General features: G+C 45.9%; 1 long non-coding RNA gene across 1 annotated transcript; it reads left to right on the top strand.

The window, feature by feature from the left end:
- Window positions 1-268: 268 nt before the first annotated feature.
- Window positions 269-8,405, top strand: LOC140489152 (uncharacterized). The gene is made up of 2 exons (XR_011963106.1): window positions 269-1,210; window positions 5,837-8,405. It is a non-coding gene; the product is annotated as an uncharacterized lncRNA (long non-coding RNA).
- Window positions 8,406-14,699: the final 6,294 nt, after the last annotated feature.

The raw sequence follows: 14,699 nt of genomic DNA, 5'->3' as shown, positions 1-14,699 counted from the left end.
TCTACATGCACATCTTTCTCTCTGTCTACCTGCCTGAAACTCACTCTCTCTCTTTCTCTCTCTCTCTCTCTCTCAATACTTGCCTGCCACTCTCTCTGGGCCTCTCTCTCTCTTTCTCTAACCTTTGTGCCATTCCCTCTCTCTCTACCTGTCTGCCACTATCTCTCCCACTCTCTCTCTTTCTCTCTCTCTGTCTCTCTCTGTCCCCAGCTTTCCTATCCCTCTCTACCTCTCTGCCAATCTCTCTCTCTCTCTGTATACGTCTTGTGGGATATGGTGGATTAATGTTACTTCTGCAATTATGCAATTCCATCTTACAAAGGAGGTGAACTCACACCAGTGTGTAATTGTTTTAGCCAAGAGCTGAGTCAACAAGAATGGAAACAATGTGGAGGAAATATATAATTGTTTTTGTATTAGCTAAAACTCTATGTCAGAAGGTAGACATTATGGGCAAGTAGATAAGATGTTGTGAGGGGATGAAGTTAAGCTAGATACGCCTGTACAAACAGTAGATATAAACATGTGCTTCCCACTTTTACAAAAACACAGGAACAAACCCCAATTAAAAGGGTCATAGGGATCAGAACGGCCTCGGGAAAGACACAGATGAAGGGGGTAGATAATGATGAAGAAAGGATAGGCCTAACAATGACCTATAGCAGGATAAGGTCAAACAGCCTTGTGAGGCCAGGAATAAGCATTTTATCACAGACAAGGCCGGATAAGGCAAGAGGTAAACAGGGGTAATGGGGGCCGGTCTTAGGGAAGTGGACGATGTAAGCAGGGGAGGGAGCAGTGTAAAACAATAGACATCAAATCATATAAATGTTATGTATGAATTGAATTTGGTGTGTGTATGTCACTTGCCTTGAGAAAGTGACGGCACACCCACTTGCAAGTGTAAAATAAATGACACTACTGATTCAGATCTTGTCTCGGACTGAAATTATTGAAGTGAGTGGGCTTTGTTTCTCACAATTGGGGGCTGTCCGGGATTTTCTTCCATCACCGGGGGGAGTGGCTGGCCTTGGACACTGGGAAGACGCGTCCCGTTCCCCATTGAGGAGCGGTCTCGTGTCCTGGTTTGGTCTGCTCCCTTGGGTGACTGGTACGAATCCCACAAGAGAGACATCTGAATCAGACAGTGATAGGAGCTCGATAGACAATACGGCACAAAGGGGCCAGGCAACTCTGTGCACAGACCAAGGTAAGAAACCTGACTTTTAAGTATTGCCTTGGTGGCCGGGATTGAGTTTTAGTAGTTAATAAGGGACTAACGAAGGAACTCAATATGGGTTGTGCCGTGGGTAAGGAAAAAGCCTCCGGGAAAACAAAAGAAGGAAAAAGCAATGGAATTGGAGGTGGGGTCCCTTACAACATACCTCCAGAAAGTTCTTTGGGGAGGATGTTGTGGAATTGGCAAAATAATACTTGTACAAGGGAAAAAGATGATTAAATATTGTTGCTTCATATGGACTAAGGAATCCATTCTTCGTCCCGCCTCTTCTGGCCAAAATGCAGGTCGGACAAAGACTGGGTTTGTAAATATCTGAATTTATTTGTCAATGAGTGTGAGAGAGAGAGAGAGAGAGAATGAAGAGAGCTGTACAGCTGGTGGAAAGTTTAACCCTTTGTGATTTGGTTTGAATGCACATTTGTTTGTTGGTGATTGAATGTTTGCGTTTTATTCCCTGGAGCTTGAGTTCCGGGACTGTTTTGAATCTGATTTTTATTATGGAAACTTAACATGATTTCTTTTAAGGTTAAGGATTCTATAGAGATTATGAAAAAAAAGAATGATAACTCCTGTTCTTCTTACAGGTCATGACTGCCTTACTATCAGTTTCTAACTAATCTCTTTTATCTTTACATGAAAGCGATTTATGGAGGACAGTTGAAGTTTCAGTTCAACATTAGATTGTAGTAAAAACAAGATCCTATGGTTAATATCTGTGACCTTGGATTCGGCCATTGTTCATGCATTAGAAGTTTTTTTTTCTTTAAACTTGAATAGACAAATAATTTTAAGGCAGCTCTGATTATTTCAAGACCTATAGTATAGTAATTGAGCAATGATTGGTCAGGACTACTTAAGAAAACTAATTTTGGATTTAAATTAAGGGACTAAAACTGGGTGATTACAGTGGATTTCAAAATTGAGAACTGTATGCATTTGACATTTTGAATATTAAATACTGAGTAAATGAACGTAAATATATAAATATATTTACAAGTTTGGAACAGGCTTTAAAGTTAGTCAAGCATGAATTGATGAATTGGTGTTTGAAGTTATGGGGAGCTAGAAATATTGCAATATTTCATTAAAAAAAAAGAAAAAGGGGAAGAACGTAATGACTTATCCCCTTCGGGAGGTACCAATAGGGGACAAAGAGATTGGGTTTGTAAGTGCCCCCCTCAGCAGTGGGGAGGTCAGAATATTTAAAAAAGAAATGAAGGTCCTGGTTGAGGATCTGGTAGGGTTGTCTGAACAAACTGATCAATTTTTGGGGCGCAGTCTGTATACCTGGGCTGAGTTAATGTCTATTTTGAATATACTATTTACTGGGGAAGAAAGGGGACTTATATGGGGAGCAGCCATTAAAATATGGGACAGGGAACATCCGATTGGAGATGGGGATGCTGGACAGGGAGAGGTGAAGTTTCCCCTCAGAGACCCCCAGTGGGAAAATCAAAATCCGGAGCATAGAGAAGAAATGAGGGAATTGAAAGACCTGATTCTAAAAGGAATAAAAGAGGCAGTTCCGAAGTCACAGAATTTGACTAAAGTCTTTGAAGTTAGACAGGAGAAAGATGAGACTCCTTCAGCTTTTTTTGCAGAGATTAAGAGACTCAATGCGGAAATATTCTGGAATGAACCCTGAGAACCCAGTGGCACAGGGTCTTTTGAAAGTACATTTTGTGACAAAGGCATGGCCAGATATACAGAGAAAGATACAGAAGATAGAAGGGTGGAGTGAAAAGCCATTAGATGAATTGTTAAGAGAGGCACAGAAAGTGTTTGTAAAGAGAGAGGATGAGAGACAAAAACAGAAGGTGAAAATGATGGTAGCTACGGTTGATGAGGTCGTTAAGAAAAGAGTAGAACCAATAGTGACCAACCGGAGCGGCGGGTGGCAGCATGTAGGACAGAGAGGACAAGGGGGAGTATTTGATAGAGGGTTCGAGCGACAGGGGCAGAGCTGGAGGTCTCCACAGGCAGGACGCTATTATTGCGGAAAGATAGGGCATTTTAAGCGGGAATGTCCGGCTCTGAAAAGGGAAGAGAGGGCAATTCCGCTTATGAATTTTGATGAAGAATAGGGGTGTCAGGGGTTCCTGCCCTCGGGGGCCCACCAGGAACCCTTGATAAACCTGAAGGTGGGACCCTATAAGGAAGAGGTAGTCTTCCTAGTAGATACGGGGGCAGCACGGTCATCGCTGAATTTTAAACCAAAGAAAGTAGAAATGTCGACACGGTCAATTACTGTTTCAGGGGTTAAAGGGGAGGGATTTACTGTTCCAGTATTTGAACCTATGATGATAGAAGGTCCTAAGGATAGGGTCACAGGGGAACTGTTGTATATCCCTGATATAGGAAGTAACTTACTAGGGAGAGATTTAATTATCCTCTTAGGACTGGAGATTGGAATTCAGGAAAAAGAATTAGTTGTCCAAATGGCAATGTTGACAGAGGATATGGAGAGAGAGATAGACCCTATTGTATGGGCTAGGGAAGGGAATTGTGGAAAACTACAGATCCCCCCCCTTGAAATAAATTTAAAAAGGAAAGGAGACGTTGTCTGTGAGCGACAATATCCCATTTCCATAGAAGGTAAACGAGGACTGCAGCCAGTAATTGAAGGATTGATTAGAGATGGATTGTTGGAGCCATGTATGTCTCCTTATAATACCCCAATTCTACCAGTACGGAAATCCGATGGAACTTATCGATTGATGCAGGATTTGAGAACATTAAATCGAACAGTACAGATCATGCACCCAGGGTGCCAAACCCCTCTACGTTATTAAGTGAGATCCCTCATGACCACAAATGGTTTAGTGTGATAGATTTAAAGGATGCCTTTTGGGCCTGTCCCTTGGCAGAGGAAGGTAGGAATTTGTTTGCCTTTGAGTGGGAAGACCCTAAGACAGGACAGAAACAGCAATACCAGTGTACTGTGCTTCCCCAGGGGTTTACGGAATCCCCGAATTTATTTGGACAGATGTTAGAACAAGTATCGGAGAAATTTAGCAGCCCCAAGGGGACTACCCTGTTGCAGTATGTAGACGACCTCTTAGTAACAGGAAAAAGAAGAGAAAGAGTAGTAGAAGCCACTAACAAATTATTGAATTTCCTGGGCCAGCAGGGACTGCGGGTATCTAAAAACCAACTACAATATGTGGAGCAAGAAGTGAAATACTTGGGACATTTAGTTAGTGAGGGAAAGCGAAAGATAAGCCTGGAACGGATAGAGGGAATAGTGGGAATGCCGCTGCCCAGCACTAAAAGGGAGTTACGCAAATGTTTGGGTCTCACGGGTTATTGCAGATTGTGGATTGATTCCTATGCACTGAAGACTAAGAAATTATATCTCAAACTATTAGAGGGGGAACCAAAATGTCTAAGTTGGGATGATGAGGCAAAAGAGATCTGATCCATGCCCCCGTGTTAGCCTTACCTTCCCTCTTTGCTACCGTGGATAAGGGAGTGGTTTTGGGAGTATTAACCCAGAGGTGGGGGAAGGGATTAGTACATGAAGAATTGATTAAACGGGTCTTGGAGTCCCTATTACTTCCCCGAGAAATAGCAGTAGTGCATGTAAATGGTGATCAGAAAGTAAATGAACCAAAGGTTAGGGGAAATAGATTAGCCGATGAGGTGGCTAAGGAAGCAGCCCTGAACCCACAAGAATTGGTGATTCATTCCCTAATACCTACTGTCCCAGGTCCTAGGGAAGCTCCTATATTTACTGAAAGCGGAGAAAATGAATTGAGAGATTTAGGGGCTATAAAAACAGCAGACGGGCATTGGAGGTTACCTGATGGAAGGGAAATGTTAAACAAAATGATGATGCGAGAGATTATGGCTGTCCTACACCAAGGCAGCCATTGGGGAGTACAAGCAATGTGTGATTTGGTTCTTAGGGAATATGGATGTAAAGGAATATATACAATTGCGAAACAAATATGTGAGGGATGTATCATATGCAAAAAGGTAAATAAGAAAGTCTTGAGAAAACAGACCTCGGGAGGAAGAGACCCAGGATTGAGACCTTTCCAGAGTATACAAGTAGATTATACTGAACTCCCCAGGGTAGGCAGACTAAAATATATGCTAGTCATAGTAGATTATCTATCTGGTTGGGTTGAAGCATACCCCCTAGCTACCGCCACTGTGAGTGGAGTGTCTAAAACAATATTGGAGCACATAATTCCCCTATATGGGCTCGTGAACCATATTGATTCCGACCAAGGAACTGACTTTACCTCTAAAGTGTTACGGGGGGGTAATGAAAGGGTTGAGAATTTCCTGGGAGTTCCATACTCAATGGCACCCGCCATCATCAGGAAAGGTTGAGAGAATGAACCAAACACTCAAACGACAGCTCTCTAAATTGATAATAGAAACGAGACTCCCTTGGACCAAATGTTTACCTATAGCTCTCTTGCGAGTACAAACAGCCCCAAGGAAAGATTTGGGACTATCCCCCTATGAAATCTTATTTGGATTACCTTACTTGGGAACGAATGGAGAATTGCCAATTCCCGAAACTAAAGATTTGTTTTTAAATAAGTATATACTGGGTTTGTCCTCCTCTTTGTCTTTCCTAAGGAAACAGGGTTTATTGGCACAGACTCCACCCCTTGAATTCACCGTTCATCCCATCCGGCCGGGAGATTGGATCTTAGTAAAATCATGGACAGAGACTAAATTGCAGCCGGACTGGGAAGGGCCGTACCAGGCTCTTTTGACTACTGAAACAGCGATAAGGACAGCAGAGAAAGGCTGGACTCACTACACTCGGATCAAAGGGCCAGTGGACCCTCCCGTGGAGAAAGAAGTCTGGACAGCCGAATCAACGCAAGATCCGCTGAAACTCAGACTAAAGAGACTTTGAGTAACTAATTATACAGTGGCGACGCGAGCGCGGGATTATTTCTGTAAGATTGTATATTAAGTCTTTTAGTGCTTCAGCATGATGTTTAGAATACTGGGAATGCTTAGAGTTATGATGCTAGCTCTCTTAGTATTGGCATTTCATCAAATATCATTTTCATATGTATTATTAACGGTCCCTAAGTCTGATAATCCACAAGTAATAGACGCTGATGTATGCAGCTTAGTAAATTGTGGGGATGTAGATAATCAGAGACAGTACCGCAGCTCTGAGATACATCTTAAGTCCTATGGGGATAGCCTTGGGGATGGTACTTAGTATAATGGTCTCGTCACAGTACACCAGACCCCCTTCCGACCAGCTCGTGATTGTCCTGATAAAAAGTGTAACCCAATATACCTAATGATAAGGAAAACCACATGGCACGAAACAATCCTGTTGGGGTGGGGGGGGGGCACCTATGAGATACAATGAAATGAAATGTTTGGGATAGAAATGAAAGCAAATGGGAAGGATTTCTTGGGCTATTGTTTTTGAATTAGCGTAGGACAGGGAAAACGGGTAGAACTACTGGGTAATAAGATACAATCTTTCACCCCTCCCGATGATCCTAAAGTAGTAAAATTTATAGAGGTAAAGGACTTGAAACAGACCATTGAAATAGAAACTGGGTATGGGGATGCAAATGCCTGGGTTGAATGGGTAAAGTATACTGTGAAAAGTCTGAACAAGAGCAATTGCTGTGCATGTGCCTCCGGTAGGCCAGTGGCCCAGGTGGTTTCCTTTCCGCTCGGGTGGAAGCGAGACAGGAAGGGCATGAAATGTATGATAGCCCTGTATCAGGATGAGACTGCATGGAACGATAGGAATTGTACCTCCCTATCTCTGATGTTCCCTCCCTTGGAGAAGAAAGATGCAAAAGATCCCCCCCTGTTTTCTGCCGCAGTTGGAAATTACACCTCGTGTGTGTAGACGAGGTACAAGTCAGTCGAAAGATTTGGGGGAGCTGAAACTATGTACAGAGATTAAGAATGTTACTGAAACGGAGAAGGGAGGGAACTACTCAGCATTAAAGGTTCCCCGAGTGGATCTGTGGTGGGACTGTGGAGGCAAAATATTGAGACCCACGCTACCTCCGGATTGGAGAGGGATATGTGCAATTGTACAATTGGCAATTCCATTTACCCTGGCATTTGAGAAGGAAAACAAAGGAGGGAAAAAGGGAAGGGGTAAGAGATTACTGTTAGACACTTCTTTCGATGACAGGATTTATCTTGATTCGGTAGGAGTCCCTAGGGGGGGTACCTGATGAATTCAAGGCTCGTAACCAGATTGCAGCAGGCTTTGTGCCAGCTCTCTTTTGGTGGGTAACAATTAATAAAAATGATCATACCCTGTATACGAGGGCTCACCCAAAGGTTGATTGAAACAGCCTTAATGAAACAGATGCCCCTAAAAGGGAATCAGGCTGAAGGACTTTATCGACTAAATAATGAGGAGATGAGTGAGACCAAGATGGATGAAATCTCTGGGATGATGCTTGCGAATTTCGGGAGCGATGCTTAAAAATAAAATATTTGCAGAAGATAACAAATGGTAATTAAAGAAAGAGGGGGAATTGTGGGATATGGTGGATTAATGTTACTTCTGCAATTATGCAATTCCATCTTACAAAGGAGGTGAACTCACACCAGTGTGTAATTGTTTTAGCCAAGAGCTGAGTCAACAAGAATGGAAACAATGTGGAGGAAATATATAATTGTTTTTGTATTAGCTAAAACTCTATGTCAGAAGGTAGACATTATGGGCAAGTAGATAAGATGTTGTGAGGGGATGAAGTTAAGCTAGATACGCCTGTACAAACAGTAGATATAAACATGTGCTTCCCACTTTTACAAAAACACAGGAACAAACCCCAATTAAAAGGGTCATAGGGATCAGAACGGCCTCGGGAAAGACACAGATGAAGGGGGTAGATAATGATGAAGAAAGGATAGGCCTAACAATGACCTATAGCAGGATAAGGTCAAACAGCCTTGTGAGGCCAGGAATAAGCATTTTATCACAGACAAGGCCGGATAAGGCAAGAGGTAAACAGGGGTAATGGGGGCCGGTCTTAGGGAAGTGGACGATGTAAGCAGGGGAGGGAGCAGTGTAAAACAATAGACATCAAATCATATAAATGTTATGTATGAATTGAATTTGGTGTGTGTATGTCACTTGCCTTGAGAAAGTGACGGCACACCCACTTGCAAGTGTAAAATAAATGACACTACTGATTCAGATCTTGTCTCGGACTGAAATTATTGAAGTGAGTGGGCTTTGTTTCTCACAGTCTGCCGCTCTTTCTCTCTACCTGCCTGCATCTCATTCTCACTCTCTCTCTCTCTCTATCTGCCTGTCTCTCTCTCTCTCTTTGTCTCTCTATACATGCTTCCCTTTCTCTTTACCTGACCGCCACTATCTCTCTTATTCTCTACCAGCCTGCCTCTCTCCCTATTAAACTGCCTGTCCCCTCTCTCTCTTTCTCTCTACCTACCTACCTGCCTCCGTCTCTCTCTCGACCTGCCTGCTACTCTCTGTCATTCTCTACCTGCTTGCTCTCTCTTGCCAATCTCTCTCTTTCACTCGCGCTATCTGACTGCCACTCGCTCTGTCTGTCTCTCTCTCCACCTGTCTGCCACTTTCTCACTCTCTCTCGATAACTGCCTGTGCCTTTCTCCCTTTCTCCCTTTCTCTCTCTCTCTCTCTCTCTCTCTCCCTGCCTTTCTCTCTCTTTCTACACTCCTGCGCCTCTCCCTGTCTCTCTCTCTACCTGTCTGACACTGCCTCTCTCTCTCTCTCTCTCTCTCTGTCTACCTGCCTGATACTCTCTCAATATAGATGTATCTGTTTGTATGTCACTCTCTCTTTCTTTACCTGCCTAGCTCTCTTTCTCCCGCTCTGCCTGCCTCTCTCTCTCTTTATTTCCCTCTCTCTCTCTGTCTGATCCTACCTGCCTGCCACACACTCTCTCTATACCAGCGTTCCTCTCTCTCTCGTCAAACTGCCTGCCTCTCTTTCTATCTCTCTCTCATCCAACTGCCTGTCTCACTCTCTCTCTCTCTCTCCATACATGCCTGCCTCTCTCTTTCTCTCTACCTGCCCATCACTATCTCTCGCTGTCTCTCATTCTCTATCTGCCACTCTCCCTCTTTAACTGCTGGTCTCTCTCTCTCTCTCACACACTCTCACTCAAACCCTGCCTGCCTCGCTCTCTCTACCTGCATGCCATCACCCTCTCTCTATCTGCCTGCCACTATCTCTCTCACACTGTCTCTCTCCTCTCTCTCTCATTCTCTACTTGCCTGCCATCACTATCTCTACCTGCCTGCCAAACCCTCGCTCTATCTGCCTGCCTCCCACTCTCTCTCTCATTCTCTACCTTCCTGCCTCTCTCTCTTTCTCTCTCGCACACACTCTCTCACACTACCTCCCTGCTTTTCTCTCTCTGTGTACATTCCTGCCCCTACCCCTCTCTCATACTCTCTCTACCTGTCTGCCACTGCCTCTCTCTCTCTCTCTCTCTACCCGCCCGATACTCTCTCTATATATATATATGTGTATGTCTGCCACTCTCTCTCCCTTTCCTGCCTAACTCCCTTTCTCCCTCTGTGCCTGACTTTCTCTCTCACTTCTAATTTCTGTCTCTCTCTCTACCTGCCTGCCACACTCTCTCTATACCAGCGTTCCTCTCTCTTTCATCAAACTGCCTGCCTCTCACTATCTCTGTCTCTCTCTCGTCTAACTGCTCTCTCACTCTCTCTACGTGCCTGCCTCTCTCTATCTTTCTGACTGCCTGACACTCACTCTCTCTCTGTCTACCTGCCTGTCTCTGTCTCTCTGTCTCTGTCTCTCTCTCTCTATCACTCAATACCTGCCTGCCTCTCTCTCTACCTACATGCCATCACCCTCTCTCTCTATCTGTATGCCACTATCTGTCTCACACTCTCTCTCTCTCTCTCTCTCATTCTCGACTTTCCTGCCATCACTCTCTCACTCTACCTGCCTGCCAAACTCTCGCTCTACCTGTCTCCCACTCTCTCTCTCTCTCTCTCGCTCATTTTCTCCCTGCCTGCCACTCGCTCTCGCCTTCTCTCTCCCTGCCTGCCACTGTCTCTCTCTAACTCTCTCTGTGTGCCTACCTCTCTCTCTCTCTGACTGCCTGCCACTCTCGTTCTGCCTGCCTCTCTCTGTCTCTCTCTCTCTCCATACACACCTGCCACTCTCTTTTTGTCTACCTGCCCACCACTCTACGTGCCTACCTCACTCTCTCTGTCTCCCTCTACCTGCCTTCCACACTCTCTCTCATTCTCTACCTGCCTGTCACTCTCTCTCTCTACCTACCTGCCTGCTTCTGTCTCTCGCTCTCTTCCTGCCTGCCACTCTCACTCTCTCTTTATCTCATTCTCCACCTGCCTGCCACTCTCTCTTTCCCTATCTACCCAACTGCCTCTCAATCTCTGTTTCTCTCTCTCTTTCCTCCCCTCTCTCTCTCTTTGCTTGCCACTCTCTCTCTCTTTCACTCACTCTCTAAATCTGACTGCCACTCGCTCTGTCTGTCTGTCTGTCTCTCTCTCTATCTCCACCTGTCTGCCACTTTCTCATTTTCTCTTGATAACTGCCTGTCCCTTTCTCTCTCTCTATCTCCTTGGCTTCCTCTCTCTCTCTCTCTCTCTCTCTGTCTGATCCTACCTGCCCACCACACACTCTCTCTACACCAGCGTTCCACTCTTTCTCTCGTCGAACTGCCTGTCACACTCTCTCTCACTCTCTGTGCGTGTCTGCCTCTCTCTATCTCTCTACCTGCCTGACACTCACTCTCTCTCTGTCTACTTGCCTGCCTCTGTCTCTCTCTCTCTCTCTCTCCATACATGCCTGCCTCTCTCTCTACCTGCCCGCCATTATCTCTCTCATTCTTTACCTGCCTGCCACTCTCCATCTTTAACTGCCTGTCCCTCTCTCTCTTTCTTGCTCTCTCTCTTTGATTCTCTCTCTCTCTCTCTCTCTCTCTCTGTATCTGCCTGGTACTCTCTCTTTCTCTACCTCCCTGCCTCACACTCTTTCTACCTGTTTGCCTCTCTCTCTCTTTCTCTCGCAACTTGCCAGTCACTCTCTCTCTCTCTCACTCTACCTGCCTGCCATTCTCTCTTTCTCTAACTCCCTGCCACACACACTCTCTATCTGCCTGTCACTCTCTCTACCCAACTCCCTCGTGCACTCTCTCGACCTGCCTGTCATTACCCTCTCTCTCTCTCTCTCACTCTGTCTCTCTTTCTGTCTCTGACTCCCACTTTCTCTTTATACCTCTCTCTACCTGCCTACAATTCTCTCTTTCTCTACCTCACTGCCTCACACACTCTGTGCCAACCTGCTGCGCTATCTCTGTCTCTCTTCCTCTCTCTCTCTTGTCTAACTGCCTGTCACTCTCTCTCTCACTCTCTCTACGTGCCTGCCTCACTCTATCTCTCTGACTGCCTGACACTCCCTCTCACTCTATCTACCTGCCTGCCTCTCTCTCTCCTTCTCTCCATACATGCCTGTTTCCCTCTTTCTCTCTACCTGCCCGCCACTATCTCTCTCATTCTATACCTGCCTGCCTCTCTCTCCCTGTCTCTCTCACACTGTCCTTCTCTCACTCTCTCCATCTCCCCGTCTCTCACTTTCCTATTCTCTCTCTCCCCACTTTCTCCATCTCCAATCTCTCTCTGTCTCTCTCCCTCTTTTTGTCACTCTCCCTTTCTCTTTTTCTCTATTTCAGACTCAATGAGAAAAGTAATTCATGTTCCTTCACCTCCCTCCCTCCCCACACTCATGGAGAGATTATATCTTCCAGGACTGAACCCTTATGCCGGATGATGACTGCTCCAGGGAGATAGACAGCAACTGCAGATGACTCGTTAGATCTCCCTGTGCACTACCTCTTGCATCGACAGCATTGGACTGTTCGGGTGTCTGCTTTTCTAAAGTGTCTCCAAGCGACGAGTGACAATAGATTGATAACAGTTTTCCTCCAATTCATGTTTAAGACACAAGCTGATGTTATTTTTCACTAATTGATTAAAAAGATCCAAATATTCTAAAATGTGGAGTGACCTCCACCTTAAATTATGACATCAGCGCACCTTGGGGCCTGAAAGTGGATCTCCTACATTAACTCCAGCGGCACTGAGACAAAATCTTCCCAAGGCCTGAAGGAAATGATCAGGGAATGTATCTGTACCTTTCTGTCAGATAATGCCTCTTCAATATCTCAGAAAGCACCGCTCCATTGTGTTTACCACCAAAGCCCCTCAGACAGTACCTTGACAAAACATTCACACCCTCAACACCTTAGAATGCAGCCCAGCTCCCCCTCAGACTGTCTTCATCCACAAACCCCTTCAGAATGTAAGGACCCACATCCACCCCAGTCCAAGATTGGAACCTCGGACCCCACAACATTACTTGGGTTTCTGGATTAATCGTAGAATTGCTACAGTATAGAAACAAGCCATTCGCCCAACGGGTCCTCACTGACTGTCTGAAGAGCGCCCCACTTCGATTCATGCCCTCTATTCTATTTCTGTAATTCTGCATTTCCCATGGCCACCCAACTAACCTGTACATCTTTGGATTGTGGGTTGAAACTAGAGTACCCAGAGGAAACCCAGGCTGAGACTGGGAGAATGTGTAAACTCCACACAGACAGTTGCTGGCAGCTAGAATCAAAGCCAGGCCCTTGGTGCTGTGAGGCAGCAGTGCTAATCACTGAGGCACCGTGTGCTGTCCTCTCTCCCTGGATGCCATGTCATCTAACCTTTAACTAACCAGTCTCCCATGTGAAACCTTCACGTCTATCTTCTTGGTCACCCCTTCAAAACTCAATCTAGTTGGACACACCATTTCCACAAACAAAGCCATGCTGACTATCCCTAATTATTTCTTGCTTTTCCAAATGAATGTAAATTGTCTGTCAGAATGCCCTCCAACAACTTACCCAACACTGCCATCAGGCTCACAGCTCCATAGATCAATGGCTGTTCCTTGCAGCCTTACTTCAATAGTGGCACATCATTAATCACCCTCCAGCCTCCAGACACCTCACCAGTTGCCAATGATTGGTCCATCTGACAAGGCCATCTACATCCTTCTGTCACCTCAGGCTATCCTCCTCAGTATTTATCACCCCACCAATCTTCACATCATTCAAGAACTTACTGATTAACCCTCCACTATTCAAATCTAAATCTTTTATATCAACCACATCAGCAAGACTCCCAACAGTAACTTCTGTGAGACAGGAATGGACAGAGATTTCCAATTGGGCCATCACTCAGCATTCTGCACCAAATTCTTTGGATCTTGAGTTTTTACGGTCATGAGGATCAGCAAATCCTTCTACGCCAGCCTGTATGACTTGAAGCCAACCGACAGCGCGGCCTCACAGTCGTTCCTGTCCTCGATCACGGAGGTCCTAGATGACAGAACACGAGAGAGGCTGGACCAGCCGCTATCTCTGGATGAACTGACCAAGGCCCTCGAGTCCTTCGAAAAGAATAAAACTCCCGGAAGTGACGGCTTACCGGTCGAGATTTATTACACTCTTTGGGACTTGATCGGCCAGGACCTGCTGGAGGTGTATGTCAGTATGCTTCGGGCAGGTACCATGAATGAATCCATGAGGAAAGGCATCATCACCCTTGTCTACAAGCGGAAGGGGGAGAGGGAGGAACTCAGAAATTGGAGACCGATCTCACTGTTAAATGCAGACTACAAAATCTTGTCAAAGGTCATCGCCAACCGGGTCAGGTCTGCTCTGGGATCGGTGATCCACCCGGACCAAACATGTGCTGTACCGGGCAGGAAAATCTCTGAGAGTCTTGCACTCCTCAGGGATACGATCGCCTACGTGCAGGACAGGGGGGTGGACACCTGCCTCATCAGCCTGGACCAGGAGAAAGCCTTTGACAGGATATTGCATACATATATGAGGGATGTCCTCTCCAAAATGGGCTTTGGGGAGGGAATCGGAAATTGGATCAGACTGCTCTACACCAACATTGTCAGTGCAGTCTCAATCAATGGGTGGGAATCAGATAGCTTCCCAGTAAGATCTGGAGTCAGGCAGGGATGCCCCCTCTCACCCGCCTTGTTTGTGTGTTGCATAGAGCCATTTGCCGAATCCATCAGGAAGGATGCGAGCCTGAGAGGGGTGACTATTCCTGGCAGCGGGGGCCTGCAGGTTAAGGCCTCCCTGTACATGGATGATGTCGCTGTTTTCTGCTCGGATCCGCTGTCCGTGCACAGACTCGTGTGCATTTGTGACCAGTTCGAACGGGCCTCGGGGGCCAAGGTAAACCGAGGCAAGAGCGAGGCCATGCTCTTCGGGAACTGGGCCGACCAATCCTCAATCCCCTTCACCGTCAGGACCGACCACCTGAAGGTGCTGGGTATTTGGTTCGGGGGGGCTGGGGCGTGCGCCAAGACCTGGGAGGAGCGGATCAGGAAGATGAGACAGAAACTAGGCAGATGGGGGCAACGGTCGCTCTCCATCGC

Source organism: Chiloscyllium punctatum, chromosome 18 (assembly GCF_047496795.1).
Source record: "Chiloscyllium punctatum isolate Juve2018m chromosome 18, sChiPun1.3, whole genome shotgun sequence".
Taxonomy (NCBI): domain Eukaryota; kingdom Metazoa; phylum Chordata; class Chondrichthyes; order Orectolobiformes; family Hemiscylliidae; genus Chiloscyllium; species Chiloscyllium punctatum.
Note: the sequence above shows the minus strand (reverse complement) of the source record. Positions and strands in the feature narration are given on the sequence as shown.